At 38.2% G+C, this 27,802-nt stretch overlaps 1 protein-coding gene across 2 annotated transcripts in view; it reads right to left on the reverse strand.

The window, feature by feature from the left end:
• The window catches only part of ITCH (itchy E3 ubiquitin protein ligase), a 113,262-nt gene extending 87,665 nt beyond the window's left edge, over positions 1-25,597 (reverse strand). Inside the window, exons 1-2 of one of the 2 annotated variants that reach the window (XM_045528776.1) lie at positions 25,508-25,597; positions 21,615-21,691 (exon numbers count right to left, since the gene is read on the reverse strand). The gene's annotated coding sequence lies outside the window, so the exon portion shown is untranslated. The remainder of the gene's footprint in view (positions 1-21,614; positions 21,692-25,507) is intronic. The other variant, XM_045528777.1, reaches the window with a different exon arrangement.
• Positions 25,598-27,802: the final 2,205 nt, after the last annotated feature.

Genomic DNA, 27,802 nt, shown 5'->3' on the forward strand with positions numbered 1-27,802 from the left:
TCTCATACAGAGTAGTCTCACCACCGTAAAAATCCCTTATGCTTCGCCTATTCATCACTCTCCCCTCTCTCTGAACCACTGATCTTTTTACTGTCTTTATAGTTTTGCCTCATCCATAATGTCAAGCAGTTTCGCTCATATAATATGGAGTTCTTTCAGGCTGGTTTCTTTCACTTAGCAATATGATTTAATATTTCTCGATGTCTTTTCATGGCTTGACATTTTTTATTTCTTTTGCTGAATAATATGCCCTTGTACAGTTGTACCACAGTTGATCCATTCACCTACTGAACATCTCAGTTACTTCCACTTTGGGGCAACTATGAATAAAGCTGCTATAAAATATTTATTTGCAGGTCACTGTGTAGATGTAAGTTTTCAACTCGACTGGGTAAACAGAAACACAACTGCTGAATGATAATGGTATTATGTTTGGGCTTTGTAAAATACTGCCAAATGGTCTTCCAAAGTGGCAGTACCACTTTTCATTCCCATCAGTATTGAAGGAGAATTCCTGTTGCTCTGTATCCTCAGCAGCATTTAGTACTGTCCCTTTGTTTGGGGGCAATTTAGCCATTCTAATAGCTATACAGTGATATTTCATTAGTTTTAATTTGCAATTCCCTTATGATACGATGCTATATGATGTTGGGTATCTTTTTATATGCTTACTTGTCATCTACATGCTTATTTGCCATCTATATATCTCTACATAGATGGCAAAGAAGCATATAAAAAATAACAAATAGCAAATAAGCGCATATATATATATGCATATATAGAGAGAGAGAGACAGAGACAGAGATAGAGGGTTTGGTGATATTTCTGTTAAGATCTTTTGCCCACTTTTTAAATGGGTTGTTTTACTATTGTGTTTTAAGAGTTCCTTGTATATTTTAGATACAAGCCCTTTATCAGCTATGTTTTTCTCACAGCCTATGGCTTCTCTTTTTATTCACTTAACAGTGATTTAATTTTAATAAAGACTAAAAGATTTAATTTTAATAAAATCCAACTTGCCAATTTTTTCTTTCTAGGTTGTGTTTTTGGTATTATATTTAAAAACTCATCACCATCTCTTCAACAAATGGTGCAGTGAAAACTAGATTCCACATGTAAAAGAATGAAGTTGTACCTCTACCTCACACCATTACAAAAACTGTAATAAAAATGGATCAAAGAAGGAGCAAAATAGACGTTACTCACAAAGAATTGTGGTTGTGTGTTTTGACCTGTCTGGCAGCTCACTGAAGGATTGGTTCAAGGACTTACCTCTGTTTCCTCTGCCTCAGAGCTTACTCAAGGATGAGGCACCTTTTCAAGCAGTGTTCATTAAAAGCATTTAAAGGCGTATGTATTAAACACTGCAACTTGGGGCAAGGGATAACAGGTACAGCATACAAAAAGAGTGAAAAGACTGGGAAGGAAGAAGCTGGGGAAGGAGACACTGGGGAGATGGGGGTGGGGTGCTGTGTGTGTGTGAATGAAAGGAGAGAGACAGAGAGAGTTTCACTCTGCTGCCCAGACTGGAGTGTAGTCATATGATCATAGCTCACCACAACTTCCAACTCCCAAGGCTCAAGTGATCCTTCCGGCTCAGCCTGCCTAGCAGCTAGAACTACAGGTGCATGCCACCATGCCCAGCTAATACTTTTATTTTTTGCAGAGATAAGGTCTTGCTGTGTTGTTTAGGCTGGACTTGGACTTCTAACCTTCAACAATCCTCTCACTTCAGCCTCCCAAAGTACTGGGATTACAGGTGTAAGCTACCAGGCTTGTACAGAATAAGGGCTTTGAAAAGCTCCCAGATGTGGGAAAGCTAGAAGGCCCCAGAAGGCCATGCACATGCCCAGGGCTATGCGCATGCTCAGAAAAGACTTGAAAAAAACCTAAGCTCTTAACTCTGACAGAACTTCTGGCTCCATGCATGTAGGAAGTGCATTAGCCATAGTTTTAAACTGCCTGGCTAAGCACTTGAGTGCCCCAACAAACAGGCAAATCTGCAAACACTGGGAGGGTTTTCTGGGGGGAAGGGGAGATTCCAGGACTTGAAGACAACCTTCCAAATCACTAACTGACTAAGTTAACAGAACACAGACATCAATGGTCACACATGACAAAAAATATAGACTTCACAAAATTATTTCAGAAAAGTCACTAAACAAGCAAACAACAACAAGCATAACAAGGAGAAACAACCCAACCATGAGGTGAAGGAAGAATCTTGATTTTAAGGGCTGCCACATTATATAACACTCAAAATGTCCAGTTCTCATACTAGTGAAGTGAATTGAACAGCACATTAAAAGGATCATATGCCACAACCAAGTGTCATCCATCCTGGAATGCAAAGATGATTTGACAAATGAAAATCATTCAATGTGATATAATGCATTAACAAAATGAAGGATAAAAATCACATGATCACCTCAATAGACATAGAAAAAGCATCTGAAAAAATCTGATACCCCTTCAAGATAAAAATTCTCAACAAACTAGGACTAGAAGGAAATTATCTCAATATAATAAAGGCCATCTATGAAAAGCCCACAGCTAGCAACATACTTAATGTTTAGAAACCAAAAGTTTTTCCTCTAAGATCAGGAACAAGGCAAAGATGCCCACTCTTGCCACTTGTATTCAACATAGTATGAGAAATCCTAGCCAGAACAATTAGACAAGAAAAAGAAAAAATTAAAAGACATCAAAACTGAAAAAGTAGTACAATTATTTCTGTTAGCAGATGACAAAAGACTAAAGAGACCACTAAAAAACTGTTAGAACTAGTTAATGAATTCAGTAAAGTTGCAGGATACTAAAATTGACATAAAAAATCTGTAGCATTTCCATATACTAACAATAAACTGTTCGAAAAAGAAATTAAGAAAACAATCTCCTTTACAATAGCATCAAAAAGAATAAAATACTTAGCAATAAAATCCCAAGGAGGTAAAAGACTTGGATACTAAACACTACAAAACACTGATGAAAGAAATTAAAGAAGACACAAATATACGGAAAGATGTGCCTGGTTCACAGATTGGAAGATAATACCATTAAAATAACATTATTCAAAGCAAGCTACAGATTCAATGCAATTCCTATCAAAATCCCCATAGCCTTTTCTTTTTCAACAGAAACAGAAAAACAATCCTAAAATTCACACAGAACCAAAAAGGACCCCAAACAGCCAAAGCTGCAGCCATCACACTTTCTAATTTCAAAATATATGACAAAGCTACAGTAATTAAAATAGTATGGCACTGGCATAAACACAAATACATATCAATGGAACAGAATTGAGAGCCCAGAAATAAACCCACACATTATACAGTCAACTGATCTTCAACACGTGTACAATGGAGATATGCAAACCAAACCACAGTGAGATACTGCTTCACACCCACTAGGATGACTATGATAAAAATGACAGATAACAAGTGTTGAAAAAGACGTGGAGAAACTGGAAACCTCATACATCATTGATGGGAATGTAAATGGCACAGCTGCTATGGAAAACAGAAAATTAGACACAGAATTACCATATGATCCAGCAAGCCAAGAGAAGTGAAAACACATCCTCACAAAAACTTGGACACAAATGTTCACAGCATTATACCTAACAGCCAAAAAGTGGATGCAAACCCAAATGCCCATCAACTAATGAATGGATATATAACGTGTTATATTCATACAGTGGAATATTATTCAGCAATAAAAAGAAATGAAGTACTTACGAATGCTACATCATGGATAAACTTTGAAAATATTATCCAAAGTGAAAGAAACCAGTCACAAAGGACCATATATTGTATAATTCCATTTATATGAATGTCCAGAATAGGCAAATCTATAGAGATAGTAAGTAGATTATTGGTGGCCTAGAGCTGAGAGGATGGAGGAACAGTTAAGGGACACAGGGTTTTCTGGGGAAGGGTAATATTTTAAAATTGATTGTGGTGATGAACATACAATTCTGGATATACCAAAAGCCACTGAATTGTATAGTTTATATGTGTATAAATTATATATTGTATAGTATATGAACTATATCTCAGTTGTATACTGTATGGTATATGAACTGTATGTCAATAAAGCTGTTATAAATAAAAACAGTCAAGGTGCGGTGGCTCAGGCCTCTAATCCCAGCAATTTGGGAGGCTGAGGTGGGAGGATCACTTGAGGCCAGAAGTTTGAGAACAACCTGGGCAACATAGCGAGATCTCATCTTTACCAAAAATAGAAAAATTAGCTGGGCATGGTGGCATACACCTGTAGTCCCAGATACTCAGGAGGTTGAGGCAGGAGGACTGCTTGAGCCCAGGAGTTTGAGGTTGCAGTGAGCTATGATGACACCACTGCACTCTAGCCTGGGCAACAAAGTGAGACCTTGTCTCAAAAAATAATGATAACAATAATAAAAAAAATTAAAAACAAAAAAATATTAAGGGAATTTTTTTATTTTTCTAGACTAAAGTAAATTACTACCAATGAACCCTCCTAGAAGAATTTCTAAAGAATGTACTTCAAGAATATGGAGGGCCAGGCATAGTGGCTCACACCTGTGATCCCAGTACTTTGGTAGACTGAGGCAGTAGGATCGCTTGAGCCCAGGAGTTTGAGAGCAGCCTGGACAACATAGCAAGACTCCGTCTCTAAAAAAAAAAAAATAGATAAAAGAAAAACAAGAATGATTCTCAAAAAAGGAAGCTCTGAAACTCAAGATGCAATAGTAACTAAGAAAATGGTAAGCATTAAGTTAGCTCAAAAAACACATAACAACATCTAGAGATAAAAAAAAAAAAATCCAAACTACTGGAAAACAACATTAAAGTCAGGAATGGGGGTGACTAGAGTTAATTACTCCAAGATTCTTATACTGCTCAGGACAAGGCAAAGATACTGATTAACTCTGTCAAGTTAACGTGCAAGTTAAAATTTAAAAGGTAAGCAGGAAAAAAAGTAAAATAACAAGTATACAAATTCCAAACAAGTATGAAAAAAAGTTCAAAGAAAAAAATTATCCAAAGAAATGCAAAAAGTAGGCAAAAACAAAAAAAAGAACTGAAATATGTGAGATAAGGACTACAACAAAAAGATGACAGATTAAACACAACCATCTGAATTCTCTTTCAAATTCCCTCTAAACTCTAGTGAAGGGATTTAAAAAATTTTTAAAGCAATAATAGTAAAGATCAGAAAAAACAGAAGTAAAGAAAATAAGCAACAATATTTCAAGAAGCTAGAAAAGCAGATGGACCAATGCTGACAGCATACCCAAGAAAGTTAATTCCTATGTTGGTAATAGGGAAAAGCAAAGAGCCAAGAGTTTACACTGCAGCATCCTCACTCAAGAGGAAGTAGGGAGTAAAGGTGGAACACATAAGCAGGATTGATTGAAAGCTGTTTAATAAGCATTTTGATTCCTAAATCCTCTATTTCACACCAGAAGGCTCACGTTTTTTCTTTCTAGAAAAGGTAAAACAGAGCATCTCCAGAATGGGGGATAGTAGGCACAGTTGAAGGCTGGAGAACAATGTCAAAAATAGGAAAATTAGCTGGGTGTGGTGGTGCACACCTGTAGTTCCAGCTACCCAGGAGGCTGAGGAGGGAAGATAGTTTAAGCCCAGGAGATCAAGGCTGCAGTGAGCTATGATCATATCACTATACTTCATTCAGCCTGGGTAATCAAGCAAGATCCTGTCTCTAAAAAAAAGAAAGAAAGAAAATGAAGAAAAAGAATTGACTACAAAAATTAATAGAATATCAATTAAAGAATACTAAGCGCCAGCTCTGCCATTAGCTATAAATATTAGAAACAAAACATTTAATTCACAGGCAATGTCAATGTCTTCCTAAAAACTGAGAGACTCTACATAATACAATTAATAAATAACCTAGAAAACTGACCAGTATCATGGACAAAGTGAGAAGCACTAAACCTTTTAAGTGAAAAAAGTAAAAATTTTTATCTCAAAAGCCAACTATTTTTGGGTTACTATTCAAACTGTGAACATAAAACATATTCATAACAGGGCAAGAAAAACAGGTTTGACACCACTGGAATTCAGGTGGAGATAAAAGAGAAAGAACATATACGACAGACGGTGGTTCACGCACTCTGGGAGGCCAAGGCAGGAGGATTGCTTGAGCTCAGGAGTTTGAGACCAGCTTGAGCAAGAGTGAGACTCTGTCTCTACTAAAAAGAAAAAAAAAAAAAAAACCAGCACATCTGTAGTCCTAGCTACTGGGGAGGTTGAGACAGAAGGATCACTTAGAGCCCAGGAGTTGGAGGTCGCAGTGAGTGACCCAGGGCAAGAGTGAGACTCTGTCTCAACTAAAAAAACCCAGGAAACTAAGCACCCCTCCTCACACCCCCCCACCCCTTTAAAAAAATTTTTTTAAAAAGGCTGGACATGGTGGCTCACATCTATAATCCTAGCACTCTGGGAGGCAGAGGCAGGAGGATCACTTGAGGTCAGGAGTTTGAGACCCTGTCTCTATTAAAAACAGAAAAAATTAGCTGGACAACTAAAAAAAAAAATAGAAACAAAAAAATTAGCTGGACATGGTGGCGGGGGACAGTAGCCCCAACTACTCGGGAAGCTGAGGCAGGAGGATCACTTGAGCCCAGGAGTTTGAGGTTGCTGTGAGCTAGGCTGACACCACGGTACTTTCAGCCTGGGCAATACAGCAAGACTCTGTCTCAAAAAAACCAAACAAAGCAAAAAAAACATATAAAAAGATTTGAACTCTTGGCCAGTTAGAAGTTTAGAAGCTGTGGTAGCCAGCCTCCAAGACGGCCCCAATAATCCTCACCTCTTGTTATTCAAACACTTAGGTAATACCCTCCCCCACAGTGCAATGAGGCTGGCCTGTACAACCAACAGAACATGGTAGAAGGAACAGTATACTAATTCCAAATCTAGGCCATAAAATTCATTACAGTTTTTCCCTTGATCTCTGGGAATGCTTGCTCTGGGGAAAGCTAGCCACCACACAATGAAGACACTCAAGCAGTCCTATGGAGAGGTCCAAGTGAAGAGGAACTGAAGCCTCCCATCAGGAGCCAGCACCAATTTGCCAGTCATGAGGGAGCCAACTCAGAAGCAGATCCCTCAGTCCCAATCAAGACTACAGATGAAAGCAGCCCTGCCTGACATCTGACCTGCGATTACAAGAGAGACCCTCAGGCCGAACTGCTCTGTCAAGCTGCTTCCAAATTCCTAAGCCAAAGAAACTCTGGGAGATATAAATGATTGTTATTACAAGCCACTAAAGTTTTAGAATAATTTACTGCACAGCAATAGAAAACTATATAGTAAACTTGCAAAAAAAAAAATGTTTAACTTGAATCCAATAATAAGGAAATAATTATATTCAAAATGTGTGACATTCTGGAAGTCAACTAGCCTAGATGCTTCAAAAAAGTTAACACTATAAAAAACAAAACAGGTAAGAACTATTATAAAGTAAGAGAGAGACTAAAGAGAAATAACAACTAAATGTAATGTGTGAACCTTGACTGGTTCCTAGATCTGGGGACAAAACCATAGACTTTTAAAGATAACTGGGAAAATCTGAATTTGAATATTAGTTGATATTATGAAATTATGGTTGGTTTTAAGTACTAATACACCACGGTTATATAGGAAAATATCCTTTTTCTTAGAAGAAGCAATGCAAAAATGTTTAGGGGTAAAATATGATAGCTACAACTTACTTTCTAACAGTCGAGCAAAAATTTTTTTTCTTTTTTTTGGTTGAACAAAATTTTAAGCACATCTCTCTACCTAGAAAGAAAAAGTGAATGTAACACAATGTTATTAACTGGTAAATCCAAAGTGTTTATAGGTATTCACTATATTTCCAATTTTTCTTTCAATTTTTGTATAGATTTTTTTCTTTTTAAATAAAAGCCTGGTTAAGAAAAATGTAGAGTACCCTGCCACAATGAGGTATCATGAAACTCCTACTAGAATGCTTAACAAAAGAAAATACTGACAATACCAAGGGCTGGCTAGGATGCAGATTATCCTCATATATTGCTGGCTGGAATGCAAAATGATATAGCCACTCTGGAAAACATTTTGCCTATTTCCTATAAAGTTCAACACACTTACCATAAGGCCCAGCAATCTCATTCCTGGGTATTTTCCTTAGAGCAGAAGTTCTCAATCAGATGCTATTTTGCCTCCTGGGACATTTGGCCATATCCAGAGACATATCTGTTACAAATGGGGGCTGCAGGAATGCTACTGGTATCTAGTAGGCAGAAGCCTAGGATGCTGTCAAACATCCTAAAATGCACAGGACAACCCCCCACAACAAAAAATTACTCAGTCCAAAATGTTAACAGTGTCAAGATTGAGAAAACTTACATAGAGAAATAAAAATACATATCCACATAAAATGTGGAATCCACAGTAACAATTATAGCAGTTCTATTCATAATCACCAAAAAAGTGAAACAAAAACCCAATGTCTCTTAACAGGTAAGTAGACACATTGTGGTACATCCATACATTGGCATACATACTACTCAGCAATAAAAAGAAACTACTGACACATGCAACAACTTGGATGACTCCAAAAGGTTACATATGTATTATTCCATTCATGTCTCAGAAGGACAATATCCATAGGGACGTAGAACAAATCAGTGGCTGCCAGGGGTTAAGAGGGGAGGGTGAGTATAACTACAAAAAGGCAGCATAAGCGAGGCTTTGTGTGATAGAACTGTACTATATCCTGATTGTGGTGGTGTTTACAAGAATCCGTTTGTTAAAATTTATACAACTGTACATACAAAAAAGGGTCAATTTTCCTGTATGATGATTTTTTAAATTCACATTTAAAATATTTAAAAAGGCCCCATACTCTAGGACTGGGTTGAATAGTAACCCCCACAAAACTCATGTTTACCCAGAACCTCAGAATGTGACCTTAATTGTCCTTATAGGGTTTTTCATATATAATCACGTTAAGATGAAGTTCTTACTTAGGGTGGGCCCTGATCCAAGGACTGGTGACCCTATAAGAAGAAAATTTGGACACAGAGACATAAACAGAGTAAAGATGATGTGACGACACACAGGGAGAAGACATGTGAAGGCAGATATTGAAGAGATGCATACACAAGCCAAGTAACCTCAAAGATTGCTAGCAACCACCAGAAGCTAAGAGACAGGCATGGAGCAGATTCTCTTGGAAAAGTTCCAACCCTGCCAACAAGATATTTCAAACTTCTGGACTCCTAAGCCATGAGAAAATAAATTCATGTTGTTTTAAACCACTTAATTTGTGGTAATTTGTTATAGCAGTCCTAGAAAACTAATATGTCCTATAATTTTATTTAGATGACATTCTGGAAAAGACAAAACTATTGGGATAGAAAACACATCAGTACTTCCTAGGGGGCGAGGGCAGGGCAGGGCAAAAGAATGACTACAAAGGAGCACAAATAAAAGTTGCATGTGTTTGTCAAAATTCAAAGAACTGTGTACGTGCAGCAACTCACACTGGAGAGAAACTAAATATAAAATGTGGGAATGATTTCAGCAAGTGCACATACATTAAGGGACATCTGAAAATAGACACTAGAGACAAAAACCTATGAGTGACAGGAATTTGGGAGAGCCTCAGGCACAGTTTTGTACATATTCAGTATAATAAAATACTGGAAGAGAAAATAAAGTACATTAAAAGAATTCAGCCAGGCCTAATAGTGTGTGCCTGCAATCTCAGTTACTTGGGAGGCTGAGGTAGGATGATCACTTGAGCCCAGGAGTTGAGACCAGCCTAGGCAACATAGTGAGACTCCATCTCATTTAAATAAATAAATAAAATTTTAAAATTTTAAAAATGTAAAGAACTGCATACTTAAAAAGGGTAAATTTTCCTAAGTGTAAAGTACATCTCAATAAACCTGACTCTAAAAAAGAAAGAGTATTTCCAATGTAAGTGACAAAAAAAAAAAAAAGCTGCTAATCTAGTTTCTACAATAAAAAGAGAAAAAAATAACATTAGATCTCCTATGTACCTTGGGGAGAACTAAGACTCATTCTTCCTCTCCAGCTCCTCCCTTCCACCTCCTTATCTCACTGCCACATTTACCTATATTTTCTAACATCCCTTCCATTTTATAATCTATTTTTCTTTCACCTCCCTTATCTCCTCCTCCTTGACACTCAATTTGTAAACTCAATTTCAACTATGCCTCCATCTCACAGCTTTAAAATTAATAAGATACAGAGATGGATGCCTGTTCATGAATTTCCTATGGGGGGGGGGACTTTTTACATATGATTTTTTAAAAAGCCTTCACAATCAAGTACAGTGGTATGTAGTCTATAGCTTTACTTAGTACTATAAACCATTGTGACTAGAACCAATGAAGAATGTCAGTCTGAATCTAAATCTAATACAATATTAAAATAATCGATTACTGATTAGTCTATCAGTTACAAAGAAACTTAAAATAGGATCAGTTATTAACACTTTATCATTTATATTGAGTAATGTTTTGTATCACACTAGAAAAATGTGGCAGAATGCTTAATGTAAAAGAAGATGCTGAAACATTGTCAGAGGTGAAAACTAACCTTAACATCTTCCTGAAAGGCAATGGAAAGAAAAATGCGGGAAAAGATAGACACACATCACAAGATTATTTCAGTAATATCTTGCCCCATAAGCAACATTTATAACCTCATTTTAAAATATGTATTCTATTTATAGACAAACTATTAGGCAGGTTATTATGAAATTTGTTTGATTTATTTTCAGAAATAATATACCCAACATAATCAGTTATTTTTATAGCCACATCTATCTTGACTTAGAAAACCTTTAAATAATGTAACATAGGCCTATATTTTCTTTTTGTTTGTTTGTTTTTTCAAATTCAGACAGGGTCTCACTTGTATTGCCCAGGCTGGTCTCAAACTCCTGGGCTCAAATGACCCTCCTACCTGAGCCTCCCAAGTAGCTGGGATTACAGACACGTGCCACTGCACCCAACATAGGCCTATGTTTTTTTAAAAGAAGCCACCAAAACGACATTTCAGAAAACACACAAAACCAATAACGAGAAAAACCGCTTGTGGCAGAAAGTACAGAGTTCAAAGAGCTACACAGTGGTATTCAGAGAATTAAAATTTAATGAAGTCAAACTTTCAAACAACCTTACTAAAATAAAATACAGAAGCACACATGGAAACTAGAAATACATACTGAGTAGTCTCCTTTGAATAGGCCACTCTGCCAAGTTCCCAAACCACAAGTGAAAAACTAGATCCTATCTATTTCCTAGAGGCACAGCAGCAGAGTCTAGCTAGAAACAACTATTCTCCAATAATAATACCAAAGAAGCTGACCTTGATGTATGGGCTGCTAAAGGTATTGGTACGGAGGTTAAGTGCTTCAGATTGAGATAGAGGGCAAATATCCATTTTCATAATTTAATTTCTCAGCAAAAGAAGTGGGAATGAACTCAAATCTACTCATGATGGGAAAAGGTTGCTTTCCTATTTACTGGCAAAAGGTATCTTAACAGGGAGGTAGGATGTGAACCATCCTCTCTCCCCAGACAACAGGATACTCTGGCTCTGAATATCACACATTGATCCAAAACATTGAAAGCTCCTTTCCCATTGTCCAATCAAATACATCATCATGGATTAAAGCATATGCACAAAAAGACAATTATCTTAAAGAGAAAAACAGGAAGCTACACATTTAAGGTTCAACAGTATGAAAACAGAGTTCAAGGAAACTGGCACCAGTTTTAGAATCTAACTTTTACCATTCACTTGCTGGTTTGAACTCTGTACCCAGTACTCCAAAAGGCAATATCTTCCCCACTCTCCCAAACAGGTTTCTGACAAACATTTCAATATTAACTACTATTAGAAGTTGTTTGTGGCTTTAGTTGACTATTTACTGCTAGAGTTTAAAGAATTTGACATGCCACAATAAATGTAACTATTGTGGTCCTACTATACATACTGCTCTGTTAGCAAGGATGACATGCAAATTCATGAAGTACTCCATGAAAATAAATAAATATTGCTCTCTTGCAAACAATGCTTACATGAAATTATACAACTTAATTATATATAAAGTTGAATTTCCTGGCTTCCAAAAAATTCTTGTTTATTTTTTCTTTTGGTGCCAGAACAGGGACATGAACATAAATTCTTGCTTCTGACCATCTCTTAATATCCATAAATTCTCAAAATAAGATACTACTATCCACCTCCTTCCAGCAAACCTTTCTCAGATCATTTCTAAACATTATTTAAGAATTATCGGCCAGGCACAGTGGCTCACGCCTGTAATCCTAGCACTCTGGAAGGCCGAGGCGAGTGGATCGTTTGAGCTCAGGAGTTCGAGACCAGCCTGAGCGAGAGCGAGACCCCGTCTCTACTAAAAACAGAAAGAAATTATACGGACAACTAAAAATATGTATAGAAAAAATTAGCCGGGCATGGTGGCGCGTCCCTATAGTCCCAGCTACTCGGGAGGCTGAGGCACGAGGATTGCTTGAACCCAGGAGTTTGAGGTTGCTGTGAGCTAGGCTGATGCCATGACACTCTAGCCTGGGCAACAGAGTGAGACTTTGTCTCAAAAAAAAAAAAAAAAAAAAAAAAGAATTATCAAGTAAACTTGAAGTCAATACTGAGTTACTGAGTAACTCACTTTTCTTAAGAGAAGCCAAAAGGCATTATTATTCAGATTATATTAAAAACCCAGAAGAAAACAACACAGAGATAATAATTTACACCCAAGAGCTCCAAATACTGAGAGAGAGGAACCAAATTACCACCTATCCATTAAGAAACAAATAGGATCATAAAAACAGAGCCCATTCTACATTCCCATTGGGATCTGCAGATTTTCACCTTAGTATTCTATCCCAAGATTATCCCCTCCTACCTCGACTGAATCCAAAAAAGAAGAGAATAAAAATATTTTGCCAAAGAAGGCAAAATACCACATACATTTTATTTGTTCTCACAGGAAAATAAATGGAAATCTAATAAAGGTAAATGGGGAGGGCGTGCAGGACAAAATAAATAAATAAAGGTAAATGGACTGCCCAATTAGGCAAGGATTTTAGATATGACACCAAAAGTACCATTCACAAAAGAAAAAAACTGAGAAACTGAGTCTTATCAAAATTAGAAGCTTCTCTTCAAAAGACACCATTAAGAAAATGGAAAGACAAGCAAAAGGCTGCGAGATAATATCTGCAAAACACATATCTGATAAAGCACTTGTACCAAGAATTTACAAATAACTCTTACAATTCAATATTATTAAGACAGACAACCCAATCAAAATGGATTACCCAAGGTCAGAACAGAAGATGTGCCCCAAAACTGAGATCTCTAGCCTTGCTCAATGTTAACTTCATGATTTAAAACCATGGTTCCATATAGAAGCCAAAAAAGATAACAGGGAAACAAACAAAATATACTTATGTCATTGCTGTACTTGAACCTATTTAGTACTTTCCAAAATTACTAAAATGTATATCAAGACTAGGCTCACTCCCAACCCCCGTGGCTTGACAAAAAAATAACAAAAAACTGACAAATAGCACAGTCTAAAAATAAGACATTCCAAATCACACAATAAAGTTAAGGAGTAAATTACTGAAATTATTAAAACAGATTTTTTTTCTCTTTCAGAATTACAAAGGGTAAAACCCTTGTTTAAATATCTCAGGCCTTTGGGAATGACAGTAAGGGGGCTTTGGGAGTTAAAAAGAAAACAAACAAACAAAAAAATCCCTCAACCTTGTACTTTCTTTAGGCAAACAGTAAAGCAAGTCCTCTAAGAGAAGAATCAAATTTCTTTTAATAAAATTATATATTTTCCTTCTCTAAAATGAAATTTAAATGACACAGGAACTTATTTGCCTAAAAGCTTAATCCTTTATAAAAGTTTACTTTGGTAGGTAAGTGGATAAAGGGAAGAATACAGAAATCCAAAACTAGAGAAAAATGTAATGGAAGTCCTGTCCCTTGATCAACCTTCACCTTTCCAGAAAGCACTACTTTTAACATTTTACTGAGGGACTATATATCGGAAAGAATGGTTCTATCTGCTTTGCTAACAACAGGAAAGGAGGAGGAAGAAGAGCAGTAGACCCAGAAGCAGAAAAGATATAGGCAGGAGCCTACAAAATTATTACACCACCAAAAAACAACCCAATTGAAAAAATGTGCAAAGGACTTAAATAGACATTTATGCAAGGAAGATATACAAATGGACAATAAATACATGAAAAGATGAAAAGATGCTCAACATTACTATCTTTAGAGAAGTGCAAATCAAAACCATGAGATACCATTTCACACTCATTAGGATGGCTATTTTAAAAAAAAACAGAAAATAAATGTTGGCATGAATGTGGAAAATTGAAACCCTTGTGCGCTGTTGGTGGGAATGTAAATGGTACTAGCCCCTGTGGAAAACAGTATGGTGATTCCCCCCAAGATTAAAAAGATAACTACCATATGTTCCAGCAATTCCGTTTCTGAGTATTAGACAAAAGAAGTGAAAGCAGGGTCTCAAAGAGATGTTTGTACACCAAAATTCACAGCAGCATTATTCACAATAGCCAAAAAGTAGAAATAACCCAAATGTCCATTACCTGATGGATAAAGAAAATGTGGTATACACAGCCATGAAACAGAAGGAAATTCTGACACATGAAACTTGAAGACATTATGCTAAATTAAATAAACCAGACACAAAAAGGCAAATATTTTATGATTCCACTTATATTAGGTACCTAGAATGGTTGAATTCATAGAGAGAGAAAAGAGCATAGTGGTCACCAGAGACTTAGAGGAAGGGAAATGTAGAGCCATGTTTAATGGATACACAGTTTCAGTTTGGGTTGATGAAAAAGTTCTGGAGATGGATAGTGGTAATGGTCACACAACAAGGTGAATGTACTTAATGCTATTGAAGACTTGAAAATGGTTAAAATGGTAAATTTTGTGTTATGTATATTTTACGACAATAAAAGAAATAATTAGGACAGATATCTCCTAATTTTCTTTGTCCCTTACAGATGAATACATCAATTTATACAGTAAAATCAACTAATGGAACAAACTGAAAATATTTCATCTTGATTCCTACCTGAAACTCCAGCAAAATGAAATAAAGGAATAAAAATGTATAAACCCCCAAGGGCAAAAACAAAGAGAGAAGAGATGATAGCAGATAAACGTCAGCAACACTGCAAACAATAAAAAGCAGTAGCAGCAAGGTTCTGCACATATCAATATATACAGAATATAGTTTTTAATTAAGACCCATAGTAAATCTTTCCTCTGAAAAATTCAAGAATAAAAAATAACCTAGGATTTCCCTTTGACTACTGACTTTACGCAGAAGCAAATGTAGCTAATCCCTCTCACATTTTTTCCTTCCCATTTTCAAAGCAGAGCTATAATTAAATGAACCACCTGAAAATCCCTTTTAATTTTCAGAATAAATGAACTCCAAAAACTAGGTTAGACCATACTTCAAAAATAAAAGAAAAAAAACTTTCTTCATTAAATGAGATTTAGAGTTAGCTCATTTGACCCTATTGCTGCATCCCTATAACAGAGGCAACTTTGTATACTTTTTAGAGGCTCAGTTCAGTATTCTTACACATCCATCAAAATGTTGCTATATCTCAGATATTCTTAATACTCAGACTATATTTAACACAGTATTGAGCTTACTTGCTAAAAAGACTACAGTATTTTAAAAAACGACATTTTGCATTTTGGCCAAGAATGAGGAATAACATCTTGTGTATGTCAAGAAAATTTTCATGAGAAAGTATAAACAGAACAAAAGGCCTGGTAAAAATAAAATCCTAAAAATCACTTTCTCAGGTTATACAAAATAAATACATTCTACCTTTCTACAACGTTTATCAGTTTCTTTAAACATTCTGAATCATGAATTATTGTGTCACGTTTCTGCAGCAATAACATTTGAATCGGTAGATGAAAAAAAAATTTTCTGCATCAAAATTCTACACCTTTTCCAACAGCAAACCCTTTGTCAGTGTTTCCAAACCTTGGTAAATATAAAAATTTCATGTATAACTAAAGTCTAACAAACCTTATCAGAAATTAACTGAGATCACCAAAAAGCCAAAACAAGAAATGTGATAACCAGTTGAACTGCTTTGGTTTTTCCTTTTCTTTCTATTCTACTTGTGCAAGCTGGGAAATCATAAGAATACATACGTGATCCACCATTAAGGAAGGTACTAGGGCTGAGAAAACAATGAAGCAACATCCACAACATGAAGAGAAGGATAGCCTGTACACATTATTGAAAGGTGGCCTTACTAATAACTTACCTAATAGAAGAAAATAACTATCAAACAGAAAGGGAAATAAATTTATAACACATAATTGTCCCTTTAAAGAAAAATTTTATAACTACCCCCTTTGTTTTGTGTTAATTAAACACCTGTGGCCTAACTCATTATCTCTTAAGAGTTTGTTTTTTATCCTTGAAGAGTCCTAAGTGGACAGTAGGGGTATGAACTCCAGGATCTACCTCTTTCAGTTTTTGTCAAAAACACATTTTAAGGACTCAGATAAGCTGGCCTCACAGAGAAAAGAGAGAAAAATAAAGAACACCTATAACAACTTTACAGTCACTTCTGTTATCAGTACATTGAAGTAGAGGGAGGGGGGAAAAGTCATTTTTACTCTTTAAAAACTCCAAACAGCTTTTCCTCGGTTGCTGGGCACTTCCTTCCTTCCTCTCTGTGTGCCTTGGCCACTCCTTCCTTTTCTCTCTCTTTCTCTCTCTCAGAAAAATAAATAAATAAACGTTTTATCTCAATCTTTGTGTGAAAAAACCTTTTTCTGCCCAAATAGAAATTTCCCACCCTTTCAATTATCTTAACATAGCGCAGTTTTTACAAGAGTGAATAGGGAAAAAGCTTCCAAAATTGGCCCTCTCTATCTACTGCAAGCTTTTGTCCATTATACAAGCTTTTGTCCCTTTCTTTTCATTCCCACTGCCACATCTGTAACCTGGTCTCCCCACCTCCAACCCTAGTAAATACTACAGACATCAATATTACCAAATAAATCTTCATAAAAAACCATTTCATCCTATCAGCCAATAGGTCGCAAGGTTATCCAAAATAAGAGACTGGTCAGTGTCTTCTCAACTTTTCCAAACTTTCTATCACCAGGCCCACAAATCCTTTAAAACACAACTCTACCACCTTAAGTCCATTCCTGCCTCTGCACCTTTGCACATCCTGAATCCCAATATTAACTTTTCTCTTTCTTTCTGCATACCTCTCATTCAGCACTAGACTCCTTGTAGGTACTACTTAAACTGTTTTAAATCTTTATGTAAGGACTTTCATCCCAGAGGGCAGAGAACGTGGGTTATGCTGCAGAGAGTCAAAGCCCAGATCAGAGGCTGCAAAGCGGCAAGCCACAAGACAAATTCTGCCCACAGTGGTGATTTGTTTGGCCCGCAGTGTTTACACTATGAATTCATAAGTTGCCAACATTTAAAAATAAAAATTTCTTACGAAATCTGGATTTCCAGCTTCTCTTTAGAAAAAAAAATGTTCATCCCACACTTGGTCTGCCCTACCCTCCAGATCAATAATGAGCCAACACTGAACTGTACTTTAAAATGGTGAATTTTTCACAATTGCAAAGATGTGGAAACAACCCAAGTACCCATCAATACATGAGTAGATTAATAAAATATGGCATATGCATACCATGGAGTACTACTCAGCCATAAAAAAAAACATGGTGAACTATTGTATTAACCTGGATGGAACTGGAGACCATTCTTATAAGTGAAGTATCACAAGAATGGAAAAACAAACACCACATGTACTCACTATTAACTTGGAACTAATCAAACAACACGCGTGCCCATATGGAAATAAAACTCATCGGAAATCAAGCAGGTGGGGGGAATGAGTAAATTCATACCTAATGGGTACAATGCCCACTATCTGGGTGATGGGCGCACTTACAACTTTGACTAAAATCGTACAAAAGCAATTTATGTAACCAAAACGTTACATAACTTCTTTGTGCCTTAGTTTCTTTATCTGTAAATTGGGAATAGTAATAGGGATATCCATAGGGAAAATGTGTTTCTGCCTGAGCGATACTTGGCTCACAATAAGCACGACACTAGTTGTTATTATTGTTGTCATTATCATTACCGCCAGCCTTGTCTTCCTTGAAATTATCTCAATACATTAATTCATTCAGTAAGCTTATATAGGGTAGGCATTGTAAATTTAAATGCCTGTAAGGGCTAGATGAACATTTAGTCAGTAATAATAGATCAGACTGGGACTTGAAGTGAACTGGGGAATTCATGTCCCTCCAGGGGGGCAGCTGTCAAAGCAGCTCACTATTTTTTTTTAAATGCAGGTAAAATTTGTTCTCACCACAAAAAATAAGTATGTGAGGTTATGTATATGTTATTTATCTTGATTTAGTCATTCTACAATGTATACATATTTCAAAGCATGTTGTACATGGTAATATGCACCTTTTGTCAATTAAAAATAATTTTTAAAATATTATTTAAGGTCTTGGGGCCAGGTGCGGTGACTCACGCCTGTAATGCTAGCACTCTGGGAAGCCGAGGCAGGAGGATCTCCAAGGTCAGGAGTTCAAGACCAGCCTGAGCAAGAGCGAGATCCCGTCTCTACTAAAAAATAGAAAGAAATTAACTGGACAAGTAAAAATATATAGAAAAAGGTAGCCAGGCATGGTGGCGCATGCCTGTTGTCCCAGCTACTTGGGAGGCTGAGGCAGCAGGATTGCTTGAGCCCAGGAGTTTGAGGTTGCTGTAAGCTGGGCTGACGCCACAGCACTCTAGCCTGGGCAACAGAGTGAGACTCTGTCTCAAAAAAAAAAGAAAAAAAAAGGAATCAGAAGACAGACAAAACTATAGAATTTACTCTTTCTTTGCAAGAATGACTAAGAAGCAAACCAAAGTTCATCTAAATGCAGATGGCATTTCTGGAGTTTTTCTTGTCTTTAAAAAAAAATAACTGACAGAGAAAAGGTAGTGGAATCCAATAAAATAATATACATTTTCTCAGAAAGCAAGTATGTTATTAGACATTTCTGGAGTGAGATGCAGACGAATTCTTGACCTATAAAGTGATGATACACTATAAAAACTCTTCTCTTTCTTGGAGTTGAGGATATGTGTATTAGGGTAAGCAGTTTCCAGACATGAAAAACAATTACAAGTTTCTTGAGAGCAGGGACTGCTTTTCATCATCCCAGCAAGGCCTAACACAGAACAGCACCCTGAGAATGTATTCAATTATGCTAAAGGAACCAAAAAATCTAAAGGTAATTTCTTAAGTTGCAACCCAATGCAACCCTTATTATAGCATTTATCATCTTATTTTTTACAATAATCAATGGCCAACAAATGTTTTCCTGACAAAAAATACAAAATCCTTGAAGCAAGAGTTTTGTATTTGAGTACCCCTGAGAACCTAGCACAAGAGCAGTTCAGTAAGTGCTTGTTGAATATTACAAACTTAACATTTCTATACTTAGATTTCCTATAGGTCTGTGTGCCAGTTTTTAAAGTAGAACTTAAAATAACATGGCTTCTTATTTATAAAGCACTGGATATTATTAAGTCTTATTATAACATATTTCTGATACCAGTTCTATATTGTGATGTCAACAAAAATCTGAAAAATTAGTGAGCCAGCACAAAAAGCACAAAATATAATCACAGAATGAGCTAGAAAGAACCTGAGATCATATTCAAAACATTTAATAGACAAGTGAGGAAACAAGGCCCAGGGAGATTTAAGTGAACTGCCCAAGATCACAGAATTCAACTGACCAGCAATACCAACACTAGAACCCAGGTCCCCTGAAAGTTGGCCCAGGTATCTTTCCACAAAGAACTGTTCTGTAAGCTCAGGATGAAATGGATACATTGAAAATATTTTATTTTAAAGATATTTGGTATGGAGAATGATCTTTTCCAGCACAGAACTTTTTGTGAGGTATCACATCACCATTAAAGAAATGAAAGCTGCCTGTTCCTTTACTGAGGTAACACCATTTCCTTTTTCCTTTTTGCTCTGCATATTTTTCATTTTCATGTCTTTTCTTTTATCATCTTGAGACTTCTTCCTCTATCTATCTACTTTCCCTCTTACCTACTTCCTTTCAAGTATACAGCACATGATTATCAACTACAGTTACCATGCTGTACATTAGGTCTCAATTTATTCACCTTACAACTGCAAGTCTGTACCCTTTGACCAACATCTCCCAATTTCCCCCATTCTACCACCCTCAAGCCCCAGTAACAACCCTTCTACTCTCCATTTCTATGAGTTCAGCTTCTTTAGATTCCACATACAAGTGAGGTCATGTATTTGTCTTTCTGTGTCTGGCTTATTTCACTTAGCATAATGTCCTCCAGCTTCGTCCATGTTGCTGCAAAAGCCAGTCTTCTAAGGCTCTTATTCCATTATATATATATATATATGTGTGTGTGTATATATATATATATATACACATATATATAAAATACACAAACACACAATTTCTTTATCCATTTAAGTATCAACAGGCACTTAGGTTGTTTCCATTATCTTGGCTATTGTGAATCATGCTGAAAAGAACATGAAAGTGCACATATTTCTTCAAAATAGTGATTTTATTTCCTTTGAATATATACTTAGAAGTGGAAATGCTAGATCATATGGTAGTTCTATTTTACCACTCTCTTCATATTCAGATCTCTTAACTATCAATTCACCTACTCTACCTTCATTCACTCCCTATTCTTACTGCTTAACTTTATGTTCTACCTTTTTTTCTTATCCAGTGGTCTTCCTTTTCTCTCTCTTGACCTTTTAAAGTGATCTGTCTTGTCCTCATGTGTTCCTTCAAAATATTATTGCCAACTTCTCCCACCTTATGGATCTAAATAACATCAAGTTGTGAATTCATTTTCTTTTCTAAAGATTTAATAGATATTGTTTATGTGATCTTCACAACAATGCCAAGGAGGGGAGAAGGAAGCAATACTTACCTATTTTACAGATATATAAACTGAGGCCTGGCAAGACTAAATAACTTGCCAAAAGTCACATAGCTTGCCAGCAGCAAAATCAAATCAGAACCCAGACCTTTCCTTTCCAAGTCCTCTGTTCTTTTTCCCCTGCACTATGTTGCTTTCTTTTTAATTCCCCCACTTAACCATACACATGCACATGTCTAAACAAGCATACAGGGATAAATGTTTATAAAACAGCACAAGTGGAGAAAGTGTGTGTATGTATACAGGAACCATAAAGACAGAAAAGTCAAAGGACCCAAATTAAGAGCACATTGTAGCTCACAGGCTAATCCTTGCAGAGGAGGTTTTGGGTTTCACATCCAAGTGGATATGAAATTTCTTCAACCAACTGATGTAGCCAGCATCAACACTGCTCTCTCCCCACACCTTCCCATAGCAGTTATATGACCAGAGTTTGCCCTCTGCACCACTTCTGCCCCCAAATCTCTCTCACAGGAATGTCACCATACCTGAAGTTCTCACAGTATGAGTCACTTCTTTGGGTTAAGGCGTTGTCTCCAAAAGGCCACTGTGAAATGCATGTTACCTGAAAAAGAAAGGAAGGTCCATTAATACGTTACTCCTATGATTAAACACATCAGATATGCAATGACCTTGGGCATCTGACAGCACAAGATCTTTTAAAAAAATTTCTTGGGATAGATAATTTTTGATGGGGCAGGCAGGATGAGGGGGCAAGTTGGGGAAAATGATTCATACATTACATGGAAAGATACCACTCTGGGTATCATGGCCATGTGGCAAAATGAGAATGGCCATATAAATATACACTCTGCCTATAAGGATTATCACCATAAGGATGGTCTCTGCAACTTGGAGGCTCCTAGGAACAAGAAAAGAAAAAGCACTCCAAGTGTCTGGGTATAGTCAGTTCTGAAAAGAAGCACAAGAGCTGAGTTGGCAGCAGTTTTCCAAGGACAGTACATTGTGCTAGACTGAAACAGGATAGAGGCAGAACAGTTTCTGGTTAATTGCTTCTAGTTTTGAGGATAGTTTCCAACCTAAGGTTTTTAGCTGAGGGCCAAGATCCCAACCAGAGAATGATGCAATTCAATTTTGTGAAACCCCTTACTAATTTATATTGACTTAAAGCCAGTATCATTTACAGCCACAAAAATCAACATGCCTTTACTGAGTGCTTATTATGAGTCCAGAATTTGGCTAAGTACTATAAATACACAAAAGAACAACCTTATATAGTTTTGCCTTAATTCATATATAGTAAAACAATCCCCAAAACCCAAAATTGAGAGGAGTAAGGAACAAGAAAAAAGTGGGGAAGAAACCCACAAAAAACAGGTGACTATTTCCTATTGCGACTAACACAAATTTCTCAAGCCAGAATGAATACAACAAAACTTACTTCTAGGCCAAAGTTCCTTTTCAAATTCTTGCCTCAACAGTCAAGAGGCACAGGTTAGAAATCCCTTTTTTCCCTAGTCTAATACCAGAAGGTTTTTTTAGCACATTCATCTTGATAAACCAGAGAATACCAGACTAAGAATTGCAAAAACCTGGTTTTAGTTTTAGCTCTGACTCTTAATTAGTTTTTGGTAAGTTATTTAACTTTTTTTTTTTTAACAAACAGAAAATGAAGAGATTGCACTAATCTAAGAACAGCATATACCTGGCACATACACATAAACAATCTATTAGATAACTGTCCATAGAAGGCATCACTAATCAGTCGTAATACATTTTCCCAAAGAACCCATACAACCAGAAGCCTTCTAAACACAGTGCTTCTGGCACTTCCAATCAGAGTTGGCCTATAAACCAAAATATATTTGCCACTATGGACTAGATAATCTCTGTAATTTCTTTCAACTCTAAAGCTCAAGTACCAAGTTTCTATAGGCTGAGAGAAAAACACTACCAACAAGCCTAGCTAGATCAATAATGTTAACAGTCATAAATTTCAATCTAAACTCCTAGTTCTCTTCCAAATTGCATCTGACCCGGTTCTTTCTGATTTCTCAAAAACGCTAATGAAAAATTCACTTTCATACTATTAACATATATAACCTGTCAATATTATTCAGACTTGCTAGTGTGTTCTTTTAACAGAAAAGGGGCCCTTTACCCAGATTAGCTTTAAAAAAAAAAATCCTCATCCAAAAATATGGCAACAATATTGCACTAGTAAAGACCTAAATCCAATCCTTGATCATCCCCATAGCCTCTCTCCAAGGTCAGGCTTTGTCACTTCTCACCTAGACTTTTGCTAATAGCCACTCTTTCATCCTTTCACTCTTATCACCAGAACAATCTTTCTAAAGCACACATGTACTCACATCATTTCCCTGTCTACAAATCTGTATCTATTTCTAACAACATAAAATTCAAAAATTTTGGCATTATACTTAGAACTTTTCATGCAGTTCCCTCCTTTTACCTTTCTGGCCTCACGTCCCAAAATGCTTTCCTTCACATCCCACTCTCTGTTCCCTGAACCCCTTTTCTTCCACAATACTCTGCATCTACACAAAGCATTAAGGCATTTCCTGTGCTTGCTCTGTCCTTTCCTTTCTCCACCCTTGTCTTGTCACATTCCTCCTACTCATCATCTAAGACCCAACTCAGGTCCAGCAGCAGGTCTTGCCTCCTTCTCTGGCTAACCCCCACCCCTGACAGAACTGGTCACTTCCTTTTCTCCTGTCTCAAAGCTTTTCGAGCTATTGTTGGCATGTCCACAGTATTGTTTGCCTCAGTGGTTCCCAAAACTATAAGAATTACCTGAGGCATATTTTAAAAAGAAATTGGTTGGAGCCAACCCAGACGTAGTAAATCAGTCTCAGAAGGTGAGACCCAGGAATTTCTGCCTTTAAAAAGCTCTTCTAATTATTCTAATGGTCAAATTTGGAGACTACTGATTTGTCTGTCTCTCCCAATAGTTTTAAAGACATCTTTTTTAAAAGAACGTAGAAATGATTTACTGTAGAAGACACTAAAGAAGTACTCTTCGCTGGTTTTTTTTTTCATATCATATCCTTGTTGATTTGTCAGCTGAACATGAAGGAATTCCTTTTGGACTCACACCAAAAAAAAGGACATTAACTGTTCAAAAAAGCAATAGAATTTTCACCTTTATTTCTAAATCTTAAAAATGAAGTAACTGTACCTTAAATAAACCTGCAAATACACAGTGCAGGCTCTAATTAGATCTGCCATGAGAACTTCATTTCAGCTGAGAAACAATTTCTTAGCCAATTTTGAGTAGAAATACACAACCTTTACATACTTCTTAAGATGGAATTTTATTAGGAACAGATATAGAAAAACCCACCTAAGTGCACTGATAGGTGCCTGGCTCCAATGCCTCACTAATTTTCAAAGAAAAATTCCACTCTTGCTTCCCCATCCCCCACTCCAAAACAAGAGTACCGCAGTTGTAGAAGAATGGCAAAAACTGTAATAAGATACAGACACAAATATAACCAAGAAAACAAGGTTGAGTTGTTACTGGGGAATCGTGGGTTTCGGGTACTTTTAAAAGTTCACAGAGGTTGCATCTCTGACTAGCTTTAGGCCCAACGTCTACCTCGGGCGCACAGATCCTATGTTTCTGTCTTTAAGTCATGGCCCCGAACTAAGTCTGAAAACTTTTATGTTCTCCACATAAAAGTCAAGTCCTCGTCATGTTTCGACCCTTAGAATACGTTCGCGGCTACTTTTTTCCTTTCTCTGCTAAAGAAAAAGGGCACTATCAGGAGGAAGGACAGTGACAGCTCCACGTCTGCAAAAGTCGGCGCCGCCACGGCGGTGGCGGGCGCCGGGACCTGGACCACCACGCGGGGGGACAATGGAGGGAGGAGGGGAGTGCAAGAGAGAAGGGGAGGCTGCCGCTGTGCTGGGCTCTCCTAGCTACTGGGGGTCTCAGAAAGTCTCGAGAAGGCCAGCCGGGTAGCAGGGGGGCCTGGCCGCCGCCCCTCACAGGGCCACGTAGCCCGCGCCGGTCGCAGCTACCGGGCCCCGCGCGTAGGCCGGGCCGCGGGAGACTGGCCCCCGGGTGGGGCTGAGGGGCGCGGGGCCAGACCCTACCCACGCTCGTCGCGGCCCAGCCCTTTCACAACTTGGTGCCCGTAAGGCGAGGAGCTCTGAGATCCCTGGCCAGGCGCTGACCGCTCGGCACTTCCGACCAACCCACCCCCTCCTGGCCCGGGCCACTAGCCGGAGCTCCCCGCGCCCCCACGGGCACCAGCTCTGAGCGAAGAAGGAGCAGTCGCGGCTCTGGGGTCCTAACTCGCGCGCCGAACTCCTCTGCCCTCGTTCTCCATGGACACTCTCACCCGGGATACCCACTCTCCCCAGAACTGCCCCCAGTCCGCCCGCGGATGTTTACCGGGACTCGGGGCGGCGGCGACTCCTCAGTCCCTCGACTAAGATGGCAGCCGGTCCCGAGCCCCGACCACAGCAACTAGAGCGAGTTAGCGGCCAACGCGCAGGCGCCTCCGCGCCGGAGAGTGGGGACTACAAGCCCCGGCAGGCCTCGCGCGCCAGGCCCCACCCCTGGCCTGAAGAAGCGGCTGCGGCTGATGAGCGCAACTAAATCCGAGTTTTCCGCACCTCCAGGAGAGATGCCCTCAAGTTGCTCCCAGCACCTCCAGACTTTTTTTTTTAACACTCTGCCCACCGAACCTCTAGAGCTGTAGCTGTGGTTCCCAGACTCTATGGTGCATCAGAATCACCTAGAGGGCTTAAAACTTAGACTGCTGAGCTCCACCCCCCAGAGTTTCTGATTCTGTACATCTGGGATAGGGCCTGGGAATTTGCATCTCTAACAAATTCTCTGGTGATCCTACTGGCAGGTGGGATAACAATTTGAGAACCACTGGGCTATATAGTTTAGTCCTTTTTTTTTTTTTTTTTTTTTTTTTTTTTTTTTTGAGACAGAGTGTCACTCTGTTGCCCGGGCTAGAGTGAGTGCCGTCGCGTCAGCCTAGCTCACAGCAACCTCACACTCCTGGGCTCGGGTGATCCTACTGCCTCAGCCTCCCGAGTAGCTGGGACTACAGACATGCGCCACCATGCCTGGCTAATTTTTTGTATATATGTTTTTAGTTGGCCAGATAATTTCTTTCTATTTTTAGTAGAGACGGGGTCTCGCTCTTGCTCAGGCTGGTCTCGAACTCCTGACCTCGAGCAATCCACCGCCTCGGCCTCCCAGAGTGCTAGGATTACAGGCGTGAGCCACCGCGCCCGGCCTAGCTTAGTCCTTAAGAACACTGATTGGGTTCAAATTCTCCCTTCTCCATCTTGTAATAGGGTGCGCTTAGAAGTGATGATAACAGCGGAGTGGCGCCAACATGGCAGGTGTTCTAAGAGCTGATCAGCAAGCTCCCTTCATTCTCACAGCAAACCTGTGAAAGAAGTACCGTTATTATTCCCATTTTACAGATGTATAAACTAAGTCACAGGCTAAGAACCCAGTCAATCTAGCCTCAGAGTCAATCCTCTTAACCTCCTTCATGGATTGTTTGTGATAATTAACAGCCTGTGCAAGATAGAGACTCAGAGGCATGACTAAGCGCTCAGTAGTTAGTGACCTTTGCTTTATTGTTTAGCCTGTTTCCTCATAATGAAAATAATATTATTTACCATCTGGAAAGTCACTTAAATTTTTCAGAGTACTTTCAAAACTGCCAAGTCAATGTTCCTGCAATATGCCTTAGGAGAGATTGTTAAAAATGCACATTCCTGGGCCCCTTACCCCCATTCATATTCTGTAGGGCAGTGGTTCTCAAACTTTAGTACTTATCAGAATCATTGAAGGATTAGCTAAACCATAGATCGTTGGTCCCTACCCCCAGAGTTTCTGATTCTGTAGGTCTGGGTGGAACTTGAGAATTTACATTTTTAACCAGGGACCACACTGGCAGGATCACTGCTCTAGAGCAATGTTTCTCCACCTTTTTCTTTTTAATCATTTCTCTAAGGAGCATTTTTGGACATTTTTTTCCTAAGTATCCCCTCCATGAAATTTTAATGTCAAACAATGTGTGTCTATTTATGTACTTACTCTATGTTGTATATCTGTCCATTAAACATTAAAAAGTGAAACAATTTTCTTCTCCACCCCCAAGCAGTGCTCTGGGGAAATCAGGATTGTCTAACTAGTGTCTAATGTGATTCTTGTCACCAAGCAACTTTGGGAAACATAGTAACCCTTTAAGATATAAGGTATTTTTATGACCATTTTACACAGAAGGAAACTGAGTCTAAGAGAAATTAAATGACTGGTCCAAGGTCACTCAGCCAGGAACCAGGCACGGTGGCTCATGCCTAGAATCTCAGCACTTTGGGAGGCCGAGGTGGGAGGATCACTTGAAGACAAGAGACCAGCCTGGGCAACATAGCAAGACCCCATTTCTACAAAAAATTTAAAAATTAGCCAGACATTGTGGCATGTGCTAGCTACTCAGGAGGATATGCAAGGAGGTTCACTTGAGCCTAGGAGTTCGAGATTATAGTGTGCCTCACTTCATCCAGCCTGGGCAACAAAGTGAAAAGCCCTGTCTTCATTAACTGTGGAGAATTAAAGGCTCTGAGAACTCTTACACAACCCTGAGCCATGAGGAAGGTTCTTGGACAGTTCTGGCCCCCCTCTCAAACAGGAACCTCTTGCAAATAGCTGGTC

Source organism: Lemur catta, chromosome 17 (genome assembly GCF_020740605.2).
Source record: "Lemur catta isolate mLemCat1 chromosome 17, mLemCat1.pri, whole genome shotgun sequence".
Taxonomy (NCBI): Eukaryota; Metazoa; Chordata; class Mammalia; order Primates; family Lemuridae; genus Lemur; species Lemur catta.